Below are 13,706 nucleotides of genomic sequence, written 5' to 3' on the forward strand. Positions count from 1 at the left end.
GGATTCCTGCATAAGAATTTAAACACATTCTATGTACAATTTCAAGAAACTAAATGAGGCATGATCCAGCGGCACAAAAATATGTATGTATTTACCTACATTGCTGCTGAGCAGAATTGCTTCGCAGTGCCTCCTTCTTGATAGATTTCTCAGGCCTGAATTACTCTTTTATACCCATCCTGTCAGCACAAGATCTTTTCTGTACATGCCATGTGAAACTTGTTGGCCCCATCTACACAACAAAAGAACCACATTTCAGTGCACAAGTGTGAAATAGATCTGTTGGCATGTTACTTCATTGCGTGGCCATTCATTTTGTGAATTTGCCGATGTGATATTCCTACTAGAGAATGTAAGAAACACAACCAAAAAACACAAAGTCATCTGGCAATATTTCAGCTATGGTAAATCAGTGTGTTGCCTTTGAGTCAACAGAACCACATCATTTAATGAAAGCTGAGGGTCTGATTAACAGGACTCTTGGGAAGGAAAGAAGGAAAGCACGTGGTCACTCTGTGGTTACTATCTGTGGTTCAATATCAGCTAAATATCTGCATAAGAAGAGATGTTTTCAAGGAAAAAATACTCCCTCATTTTTAAAAATTTATGCATATGGATATTGTTTTTTCATCTATGTGTTTTCATCTGTTTTGGAGCTGAAGTGAGAATTAGTAGAAAGACAGAAACAGGTCAAAAAGAGAACAAGATAAAAATTAAAAGCATAAAACCTTAGTTGGCTCTGCTGAAGAATGTGTTCAAACAGGTCTCATGCCAATCTGAAAGGAGAGAGATCATTTTAAAAAGCTGATTCTTTTTTTTTTTTTAATGTTGCTACTATTTGTAATCATTCGGTGTCTCTCTCTATTAAAAAAAAAAAAAAAAATCAACAACAAAACCCAAACACCACAAACACACAAAAACCAACCAGCCAGGGAAAGATTAAATACAGGATTTAAGATAAAACATAAACCAGTAGAAGAGAGAGAGATGTCCTTTGAAAGAAGGGGAGAAAACATGTAAGAATGTAAGAAAAAGCTGAACATAAATGCTACAGCAGTACAAAGGTGAAGTAGGAAGCTTGGTGAGCAGCTGGGAGAGAACAGAGCCAGAATCTGTGCCAGAGACTGGAAAGGATTAGTTTACTATCTCTGATGCTGAGAAAAGGACAAAATCAAAAGGAAGATGACTAAACTGTGTAAGAAGGCAAATTCAGGAATTTTTAGGCCATTCATATTCTGCTGGATATTGTTTAATGAAATATGTTTGATTAAAGCAAATATTCTTCTGAGGCTATTTCACCCCCTACTTTCCATGTAGGTATTTTTGCTCAGAAAACAACTTGTTTCTGAAACCAACCCTGACAAGTCATGGGTCCAGCTTTGAGAAAGAGTTGTCTTGTGGAGAAGAAGGAAAGGTGGGTGAGGAACCACACACCTCCCTCTGCCCAGGCTATTCTTGGCTCACTCACTTCACTGAGCACTGAATTCATTCACAAATTGGGAACATCTCCTGCTGCTACTTTCTAACACATTTGGTAAAGCGCTGAATCCCAAATTAGTACTGTGGTGTTGCTAGGTTTTGATAAATGGGCCTATAAATTCATTGCAGAACTCCCTGCTTTATTCAGAAAAGCTGCTGCTGTCAAAGACAGAAGTATATTTTGAAATGAAATATTTTAAAGAAAATACTTTGTTAAGGTATAATTTTCTTTGTACACAGCTACAACAATCAGCCAGCTCTATTTACAGAACTATGGCATTAGTCCTTACACACCGATAACACATAGGCTTTTAGTTAACCTAACAAATATTTTGCTGTGTGGCTGAAGCATTAACATGTGTATTAGTGAGCACTTGTCCATAAGGAATTTGTCAGGCTGTCATCAAAGACTAAGACAGGCAGTCCCTGCTCAGGGTAAAAACACCTGGGGATCACAGCAATCACTCTGAAGGGAATTAAAGCAATAGATTAATCGACCGTAAGAATCATTTTCCTTGTTCATGAATCTGGATTTCCCTTGGCTGCCAGAACTGTAGATGAAAGTGAAAAACATCCTTGACCTTCTCTGTCAAAGAAAATGCTTCTCCCTTTCTCTTTGTCTGATGTGCAGAAATGGGGATTTTTTTTGAGTGATTTACAAGGTCTGAGAATTGCAAAGAAAAGGTGTCAATAAAATAGTATCCAGGTTCTCATTTATTCTGCTGTGTCCTGACCCATAAAGAGACATTAGAGAATGTTTCAAAAGTTGTCAGCTTGGATCCTTGTAGTCTACCACACTTCCTGACTTCAAAGTCTGTGATGCAGCTCTACCAGTTAGCCTGTGAACGTAGTATAAATACATGAAATAAGGCTCCATAGAAAACAGTACTGTCTGAAGAGAGGTGGTAGGTGCTCAAATCTTTGCTCTGTCTGTAACTCTCTGTGCAATCTTTGGCAAGACAACTTGTCTGGCTTCCATTTTCCCATCTGAAAAATATCCCTTCACAGGAAAGTCAGGAGGTTTCATCAATTAGCCTCTAATTAGGAAAACACTTAAACAAGTGTTTCAGTTAAGCCCTTTTCAGAAGAACAGGCATCGTGAATTAAAGTTTACTGCTTACAAAGTGCTTCATATCTGAAGACAAAAGCATGTGTAAGCGTTACATAGTAAGTTAGGGTTTATTTATATGCTGTTCAGCATAAGAATAAAGTGATCACTTGACAGGGCAGTTAGCTTGTTTACCTTTTCACTGATTGTGCTTGCCGGCTCTTTCTACGTGCATTATTTCTGGATGAATTATATTAATGGACAGAGCTTGATTAAGACACAGGCACAACAGGGCTCAGCAGGGAATGAACTGTCTGACCTTTGAAATATTTTGAAATTACAAAAATGTTCCATTTCCATGTCATTATGAAACCAAAACATTTCCAAGCATTTCAGAGGGGGGAAGTATGTCTATGGTGAGGGCATTTATCTGGAATGTAAGAGATAAAAAATTAAGCCTGTGTGTTCTCGCTCTCTTGCTGATCAGACAGGTATTAAGAAGCACAAATCTGGAGAGGGTCTTCCCAGTTCAATCAGAAAGTCTACCCTCAGCTTACCCTCCTCCACTTTTTATCCAAAATTGTATTCTCCTGTGATGTGATTAGATTTTGGAAAATCAGCATATTCTGATCAAATCCTGATTCTTTGACAGATCTGTTCACTCAGATAACCAGATCTCCACACCACTTTCAAAGTGTGTGTAAATTCACAGTAGGCTTCAGTCACTGAAACAGAATTTATGCCAACCACCCAAGAATAGTTCAGGGGGGGATTCCCTCTCAAAGTTCTAGGTCTTTATCTAATTAAATATTACTTTCTTGATAAAGCCTGACCTAAAAGCAACAACCATTTAATAATAAAGAGCTCTGAATACAGAGATGAGATTTGCTACTTCAGTTACAGATGAAGCAAGTGCTGGGCCACCTCGCAGTTTCAGTACATTTATTCCTTTTATGCCCAAACTTAAATAGCATTTACTTCCCTGTTAAGTTTCATTACTGCTTTGCAAATAAATACTGAAATATATATTTCTTTTATTTTGGAGTTATGATTTAAAAGCAAGGTATAACTTTGTGTGTTTGGAGTCAGGGTTAGTCTTAGTGAACACAGAGTTTTGTTACATCATAAAGAAGATGATGAGACAGGTGAACATGAAATTACATAGCTTAAGTAACAACAAACATTTGGTCCTTTGGGAGTTCCCTAAGAATTTTGTCTTTTACTTTCATTTGGTTTTTTTTTCCCCTTCTTTCTCACACACACAGATGACTACTTCCTAATCTGTGGGGGTACTGTGAGCATAAATTTATTATTAGACATGAAATGATAAATGCTGCAGAAGTGACTCTGAACATTTCTCCTCTGCACACATGCCCACACCCTCTCACTCATTCTTCTCTGGTTTTGGTTACCACTCCCACCTTTACCTGTCCTATGTTTGAAGGTGCTTTTGTGACTATAAGATCAAACATTTCTGTCAGAAGGAAAGATAATCACAAAATCCAAATGCTAAGGCCTTTCTCTTCATTTCTGGGAGCCCATTTCTTGATCATTGTGGAGTGTAGGAGGAGGAGGGAAAAAGATAATATTGGTGTTCATGGTGGCAGGTACTCCATTTCAGAGGGATCGATGTCACCAGCAAAGCCAAGTGAAATCTGCTACTACCAGAGAATAAAACCTTGGTGGGCACATATTCCACCAGAATGGATTGGTCTGACAAAGAGATACTCCCCTATGTTTACTGAATATTTACATGTAATTTCTTTCCTTCCAGTTTCAGTTAATGGACAAATAAAATAATGGAAATACTTTGAAGCATAGAAATTAAGACCACACACTCAGAAACAGCTCCAGCTAGTGCAGAGCACAACAGCCCATCTGCTCAGCAATAGAAGTACTGGGAAAGCATCACTCTTTATATCTGCCCTCTACACCAAAATCTGCTGAATAAAGAATCATTTAACAGTCTTCTTACTTATCGGATCCAGAAGGTTGGCCACAGCTTCCTTGGGCAAGAGAGGAACAACCATAAGAAGAAAAATCAATTTCTACAGGCCAGTTTAGCTTCAGTGAGGTCTTCATACACAGAAAAGTCATTTTAAGTGATCTACAAATATAAAACCATCTTTTGTAAAAATTTGAAAAAATATATGCATAAATACTTGTATGTGTGCGTGTGTGTGAGTGTGTAAATTTGAGAGAAGAACAGACTGGGAGATCATTGTTGTGATTTATTTTTTGGTTACATAAACCCATTTATATATACTGCAACACAAGGCACATTATTGAAGCAATCACTTTGATGCATTTTTCCTTTTCGAATGTACTAGTAAGTGCATTACACTTACACAGGGAATCAAATTATTAATTTCTACCAGGAAGAGTGAAAACCCAAGGACTAGGGAAGGAAAATGTTAGACATCACCATACAATGCTTGGATCTTAGTGCATCCTTGCGCTAAAGAGACTTTTTCTTTACTGAATTCCTTTTAGGAGCATAATAACAAAATATAACTCCACAAGAGTTTTGAAAAAATCCTATGATGAAGTAATCAAAGTGCTTTTTGTTTACTAAAATATCTCACTGGTTGTTAGAAATACTCAAGAATACATGAAGTTAAATCCTAATGTTACTGAAGTCAATTACAATACTAATAAATATTCCTATTCCATTCATTGTGATATTGGACTTAATCTGTAGCTTTTAAATCTATTTCTTTAGGTATTTTGGGGACTTTTTCTCTCTGATTTCCACAGGAGCTGTTCCCAAGCCTACTAAAATTAGTGCAACTCTCTTCCGTGATTTCTTGTCATCCCAGTGCCTCTGGGATCAGGCCCAGAAGGAGTAAGGAATGACTCTCTGGAGAAAAAATAAAGCGTATGGAATTGGGGCAGAGGAGAAGTCTCAGGACAAACACAGGGAAAAGTCATTGCACAACTCGGGCTTAACCTTCCCCGGAGCAGCTGGGTCAGCAGGGCCTGGGGAAGCCATCCTCTACCCAACAGCTTTACAGACCCCTCCTCTTCCCACCGGCGAGAGCCAACATGAGAAACTGGAGAGAGCCTGAATCCCCAGGCTCCCTGACCCCTCCTCACAGAGCTTCCCAGGAAAAGGCACCAGATGCCTGCAGGACTTCACATCACCAGCTGCTGACTTTCGTGCATCATCGAAGGGCACTTAATCATGTGTATCAGCAGAGGGAACGCTCCAAGTTTTCTAGAATGTTTCACTTCCCCAATCAGATATTTTAAGTAACGAGGGGATTTCCACTACCTTATTATCTGTATCTTCTTTAATTACTCTATTATTTTCTTTTAACATGGCCCAAGTAATTTAGGGGAGGAAAGGTGATATACATTTGGGTATTCAGAGATTTCTGGGAATCTCTGTAATACATAAGTGTCAGATTTATTTTACTAATCTTAGTGAAAGTTTGAGGAAAACCTGTCCCTATATTAGAGAATACAATAGGATATAAAAGACGCTTCCTGTCAGAAATTCCAGAAAACATTTATTTTAGTGAAGTCATTAATGGTTTCTCCTTTAAGGAAAATAACCTCACTATGCCGTAACTGTCTGTGTTACTGGAAAGTTGTTTGTGCTTGTTCAGAGGAAAGAGTTTAAAAGACCTCAGTTCAATACCCATTTTAACTAGATCAGTGTCCATGTAAATAAACCATACAACTGTATTTCATTTAAATCAGCACCTTTTTTATTGAATGGACAGTTCACTAGTTGTTAGTTGATGATGGAAACATATCTCATCAATATTCAATTATAGCTCTGTAAAGTTTGTTTCTTTCACAAATCAGAAGTGCTTTGGCATAGTGTGTTCTCTCAGGTGCTGTTCGTTTGTAACGTAGCTAAGGGTTTCAGGTAACTGGTCATAACTAGATGACATGTGAGTACATGATTCACATGCTGATAATTAAAGTTGCTAATAACACTCAAAGCTTTAATATATAACTGGCAGCTACCTGGATATTTGGTGCGCATACAGCCTGCACCTGTAAATGTGATGCCGATGTCACGTGATGCAGAAAACCATCTGGTGAGGGGAAAAACTGAACCTCACAAACACAAACAGAATAAATCAAGGACAGAGGACTGAGGGGACAACAATGCTCAGGCCCGTAAAAAAGACGCTCCATCCCTCTTTCTCTTCCTCTTTACAAACACTAACACTTTCCCTGAAAGCAAGAACTAAGGAAAGTTTTTTAGCATTCTAAACAACAAAGAAAAACACAGACGAAAAAGAAATATGAGAATTATGAAATGAAGCAGCATCACAGACCTATCTATAGAAGCACAAATTAGAGAAATAGACAAACTTGAGAAGACTGGAAAGTATTCATTATCTGGTAAATTTTAATCCTGAGTAGAACTGTTAATTTCAATAATATTCAGTGGTTTATTGTACAAGAGCCAATTTGAGAGATAATTAGTAAGGGCACTCATTATACCCCAAATTTGATTGTAGTGGGAATTCAGGGTGTGCGAGACAAACAAAACCAAAAAGACATGAGATGATTAAAAATCAGACAGATGAAATCCTTCTTTTGTTTAAGGCAGATATCACAGTATACATTTATACATAACAAAGCAGCTCACAGAGAATGTATAGGGCCAGCTGAATACTGAAAAAATAACAAGTGGGAAAGCATGTAAAAAATAAATAAATGCCAGTGCCTAAAAATTACATGAAGGTTGACTATGTGTTCAAAACTAAGCAGTAAGTAGCAATGAGTAGAAGACAGTACAGCATCTAATCTAGTATAGGCAAAGTAGATCAAAAAATCTGTCTACTAAATTTGGACAGTGCAACAATACTCTCTCCTGTAAAGAAACAAAGTTGAGCTTTAGAATAGATCAGTTAAAATTTGCGACTAGATTGCTGATTGCAGTATGAGAGAATCCTAAATCTCTGCCTCATGTCTAAATTTTCTGTTAATGCCTTTTGTAGACATTAATGTTGTACTGCTTTCATCTAGATGTATACTTCAAAAATGGCTGAGCCAGAGAAATGCTCCTCTTTGTGAATGTATTAGAATCTAAGCCTGGGAAAGCAGACAGTTATTAGCATGTTTAGCATCCATAAATGCAGAGCCTGCATTTTATTACCTTTTGAGGAGGCCTACTCAATGCCTATGTTATACCATCTCAGGAAACAATAAAAAGTTTATTTGCCCATTGAATTCTCATTTAATCAAATGATTAAGTGATATTTTTTTCTTATTGCCTGGATTTCAATTTACCTTCTCTTTCTCTGGATTTATGTGTTGCTTATCCCTTTTATTGTTTCTCCTAACAGCCTCTTTCCTTCTGGTAGCTATTTCATCATCCCTTCAGTAAACCTGTGTTAGCAGATGTGGTATGGAGAGCTGTACTGGATCCCCAAAAACATTCTCTTTAAATTCTTTGGAGATATTGTCTGCTCCACAGTGAGGTATATACTCACATGAATGAGTGAGATGTTATAAAAAAAAATTAACACACAACACGATTTCAAAAGGAATTAGGTGTCTGACAACTTTTAAAATTCATCTCAGAAAGCTCTTGAGCGGCCCAGTCAATGTCTAACTAGAAAAGCATTTCAATTGGGTGAGGGCAGAAGAGATTCACCACAATTCTCCTTTGAGTCCATTGGTGGGAGGAGGTAACCATAGCCATGCTTCTTTCTGGTCAGCATTGGCATCTGGAGGACAGGGGAGGTCTCACACTGTTGCACTGCTGCTGTCTTGCTCCCCTCTGCCATCTGCGGACCTCCTGGTCACCCCATCCCTGTGGTTCCAACCACTGGCTGACTCTTACTTGGCAAATGAACTGCAACAAGCAATAGCCGTACCATCAAGGAGTAAAGATTTCAGTGGAAATTGTAAATCCCTCAACAAGTTCCAAAGATAATGCAAAATGCTATGTTTTTCTACAACATGGTATTTGATGAGTGAGAGCAAGGAGACAGAACCCATCTACCAAAGTATACTCAGCCGAGGTAAATCAACACCATTTTCTTGAAGCAGAGTTACAATTTATAATAGGAATTTGACCCCAACATTGAATAAGCTTACTGAGACATTTTGATTTTCTTTTCCTTCCTGGTTACAGAAAATGATGACCAAAGTAATTGTGCAAAAGACCTGAAAACTCCATACACCCGTAAGCAATTGACCTTATGATAAAATCCCCCATGGCCCCTTGCTGCAGAGCAGGAAAATGTTCAGCATCTTCAGGCAGCCTCCTAGCTGTACGTGCCTGAGGAAATCCTTTCAGACCAGCAAACTATTGATTCTAAAAAACACTATATTTAATCATAAATCTTGAGCAAGCTCAACACAGGTCAGTGGAGACAAAATATTAACCACTCTAAAGAGCTTTTAAAGATTCTCAAACTGGAATAAAGAAAGATATGACATGTACACTTATCTGTAATACAGATTTTTTTTTTTTACATTTGCATATCCCTGTCTTTCTTTCAGAGAATTACATCCTATGGTAGCACACAAAAACCTTCCTTCTGAAATCATATGTGTAGGCTGCACATAAAATTGACTTGAAGGTAGGAACTTCTCTGCCAGAAAAAGTAGATTTTTTTTTAATTACTTCTGTGTTGTCAATTGAATTAATCAATCCAGTTCAAACACTGTGCTCCTCCGCTGAATATTTCTTGTGTTATCACCTAGCAATACATCTTCTCTAGTTAGAATGTATTGAAAATTACACCAGAAAACAAAGTTTTGGGGATTTCTGCTTTGTCGGGTCCCAAACATTCAAAATACCTTATATTTGAGACTTTTCAACGACTCAAAATTGGCACTGCCTGAATTATTGATCACTCTTTCTTGTGCTCACATATCACGGGTTTGAAGTGCCAGCAATCCCATGGCAGTCCAATGGCCAGTATGTTGTGTATCTGGAAGATACTGTCCCCTGGGGTTTGGTTGTGAGGGCATACCTAAAGGGAATTTCAAATGTATGTCAGCCATGCTTTCCTCATGGCCTGCATTTCTCCTAGGGAGACTGTAACACATAAAACACCACTGCAGTCTGATTTTCACAGAGGGCTGAACAGAAAATGAGCTGAAAACCAGAGCTGTTTTCAGGTACCTCAGAACAAGAAGCCATTTAGCAGAGAAAAGTCATGTGGAGGATTTTTGTACCTTTAAGGTCTGACAATAACATGGCAAAAAGTACTTTAGGCTTCCTAAATTCAAACATACACTGGCTTCTTCAACTCCTATTAGTCTGGATCTGGAATTATTTTCAGATGGAGCTATTTAATCCACTAAAATTAATTTCTTAAAATCAGCCTTTTTCACAGTCTCTCACATGTACTTACCCTGCACTTTCTTACTTAAAGAAGTATGCGATCTTATTCAATTGTGGCTAAAAAACTTATTTCAAACTTTGATGGAAGGTTTACAGAGTGCACAATTTAGCTTCAGTCTTACATGACCTTCTTATTTTTGACCCACAGACTTTAGAGAGATTTCCTTGGTAATGTGTCTTCCTATCCTGATGGCTTTTATTTAGCAAAGCCACCTATAATTTTGGTAGTCGGAATTAGCATAAACTGTGATAGAATGACATAGTGCGAAAAATTCACAATAAAAATTGAGGTTTTATGGTCATGTCATTTTCAAGTGAGTTAGTTAACACTGTATAAACTAGAGCTGCCTGGTTAGTACTGTCAGAGGCAGAAATATGTATCTCCCTTCATTCACTCTGCAATCCATGTTTTGAGAACAGGGGTCTCACAAAAGAACCTAACTCAACGTGGAAATTTTTTCATTTTTTATTCTTTGTAAATTTGCCCCAGAGACAAACCCCATTTCTCTGAAAGCCAGTTTGAAATCCCAGTGATTCTCTCAAGTCCTCTCTGCTATTATTAAAGCTCTAATTGTGAGCAAGACAGTCTTCAGATATGTAAAAATACAGGGACATTGTCCAGAAGAGAATTTTTCCTGAAACATAACACAACAAAGTAATTATCAGAGATGCTGTTAGGCAGAAGAGAACAGGGAGACTACAAGTAAACAGCAGAGAGACAAACTGATAGCGGAAAGCTGCTTTATGGGCAGATCTATAAGCTATTCTGTTTGTAGTACATTTCTTGTTTGTTAGGATTATTATTTTTTTCTGCAAAAGGTCAGATAGCTGAAAAAAAAAAAAAAAAGGAAGAAAACTCTGTAGCAGAGGTCAGTAACAGAAAGGTTGCTGAGTTCTGAGCAGGAATTGAAGGGTTTGTCCTGAGAAGTCACATGCAGCTTTTGTCCTTGAAAAGTAATTGCAACTTGTCAGAAATACCAGTTGTTGCTAGATGAAGATAGAAGTTCAGCATTATTTATGGACCTACACTTCTCAAGTAAATAGATTTCCCCTAATTTGCAATTCTAAAAATGCCGTTAAACCTATTTTTAAATGGCCCCTCTAAACACAGGGCAGAGCTGGTCAGGCAGTTTTTGACAAAATGTATTTTTCTTGAAAGGTATTGGTTTATTTAAGCTGAATCATTAATGGAGCCAAACAGATTTTGAAGACACTTTCAATGAGATTTCTGAATAAAAAGCCTTTGACCTATGTTTTGTTACAAGTACATATTAAGACTGTGTTCTAAATATTTTATTTCAATCCTCCAAATTCCAAATCTCCAAATTTGCTGTGCAACAGAAACATCATCTTCTGTCCAGCACAGAAGACAGTGGGAATATACTAAAGAGCACTGCAGTCCAAGTGAGATTCCACAGTTACCTGCAGTTTTCCCAGCAGTTCTCCTATAGACTGCAAATGAGGCTGCATTTTATTTGCTTTCTAGGTGCATATGTCTGAGAACAAACTTTGTGTGATCCTGTTTAAGGTTTGCAGTAGTTCTTGTCAAGAATTGTGCTAAGCAGACTAGAAAAAGAACAAAAAATGCAGCTAAATTTCCCTGTGTATAACGCAATATTTCCACATGGATTTCTACCATTTCCAGTATTTTATAAGTAACTTTGGAATGATAGTCATCATTTTCTGTAGTTGCAGTTTGGTTTTCTTTTTTGTCTTCCATTCTGTTTGTTTTCCCAATGGAAACTTGTATTAGCCAGTCTTTCAGTAGAGCTCAGGCAGGTTATGACAATCCAACTCAGGAAAACACAGCAATTACTGTGTCATTAACAAATCCTAAAGTAACACATGCTGTACAGAAATGTGGCAAGTTATACAGTGCACACATATAATAAATACAATATGTTTCACATATAATAAATTAACATAATTGTCAAAAATCAAATGCAATAAAACTGAAGAATGCTATTTATGTTTCTATGTATTTTGAGCTTTTATATTAAGGTAACAGTAACAACAGAGGGAAAAATATGTTTGATGAAGTTGCTTGCTCTGTACTGTATTGTGTTGCATTGATTGGTAAAATAAGGCCAGAAGTCAGGCAGTCTGGTAAGTGTTGTTAGTGGGAATTTTTTCAGCAAATGTTACTAGTAATGATTGTCTAGATTATCATGGATTGTGTGAAAATAAACCATTTTATTTGCTGTGCAAATAATCATGTTAATGTTTCTAAAGTAGCCACTGCCTTGGCTTCTTGTTCGAACAAAATATAAAACTCAAAGATTCAACAGGAAGAACTGAGCTCCTCTTTCAACCCTACAGCAAGCTCCCACATACTAATGCCCAAGGCTGAAGGAGTGAGGTGAGACAATTAACAAATTATTTACGGCAGTTATTGCACTACTGAAATCTTTGTTACTATTATGTATTTTTCCAATCATGACATGAATGGCTTGGTAATTTAAACTTTTAGAGATCTTATGACACAATAATTACATAGAAAAGGACACTAACAAAGAAATGAAAGAAAAGGAGAGAACCAGGAAAAGTTGGTGACAGCTGAATGCTTGAAGACATTTTCTCCTGAGATAATCTGTGGAAGCAATTTGATATTATTGAGTATTAGGGTAAGATACGCAACTTCTGATCAGCCACGCTGCAGAATCAATTTCCAAGATAGGTTGAGAAAATTTTGCTGCTGAGACTGAGTGAATACAGAAGAAAATGTAACGAAAGAAATAATCTAGGCAGGAAGATAGAGGAAGGATAAGATTTAGTCTACCATAACTTACACATCTAAGACTTAAACATCTAAGACTGAACTATTCACCCTAAACCCTCTTTATAGTCAATGAGGAGAAATAGGCAGAGACAGATTCTTATCATGTTCAGATAGCAATTGGAAGACAGGTCACATGAATCACCGTGTTACTGGCTTCTTACTATAAGGAAAAGCTAAAATGACTTGCTCAGACTGAAATGCACATCTTTTAGATGTTTAAAGTTAAGTTGGAAGACTCTTAGCCTAGTTAATTAACAGGCCTTTTAACGAAATAGACCTTCTTTTAATGAAACAACTTGGAGTTTGTTGAAGCAACAAGCGTTTACAAAGGAACAGCACAGTCCCTTCTGCTGAGCTTTTTTTTTCTTTTGAGGCTTTTCTCCAGTTACTTTAACTTTAAAGTCAAATTTGGCAGTGTTTTGGGATGAATTAATATGCCTATCACCACTAAATTGAAGTTGATCAATATCATATATGATACCCACTCACAGATCTTAAGATTCAACTTGATTTAGCGCACTTGCATTGCACAATTTGGAGCAACTTAGTTTGTGTTAGCGTAGCGGTACAGTGAGGCTTTCAAGCCATCTAGAGTTGTTTGGTTACCAAAGAGGTCAGAGTAGCAGGGTGACTCCAGCTAGTTAATGAACTGTTATTGCTTAAGTTGCTGTGCCACCCTTGCATTACTATTTGACTAAAGCCCTTCTGTAACCTCTCCTGAAGTCCCAAAGCTATAGACCATCATGCAAAAATACAAGTTACACTGAGGTAAAGCTAATATTTAGAGGTCAAAAATGCTGTCACACATATATTGCCCCATCTCTGCCATAGCCAAAATCCCACTGCATAGTCCACTGAGACAATGGCACCTCCTATGTAATTCTTATCAGTCCACAACAGTTTTTACAGAATTTCTCTGTATGGTATTTCCTGTGCCAGAGTTCAGCAAACACATGTCAGTGTATAGAAAACTCCAGAAAGTTCTTCTGACTGAAGAAGTGCTTTAATGCCTCAAAGCTTGTCCATATTTTCTAAGTATATCAGCTTTCTGTATACCTTGCCCTTATGTCTTC

The sequence above is a fragment of the Calidris pugnax genome, unplaced genomic scaffold, assembly GCF_001431845.1.
Source record: "Calidris pugnax isolate Ruff unplaced genomic scaffold, ASM143184v1 scaffold44, whole genome shotgun sequence".
Classification (NCBI taxonomy): Eukaryota; Metazoa; Chordata; class Aves; order Charadriiformes; family Scolopacidae; genus Calidris; species Calidris pugnax.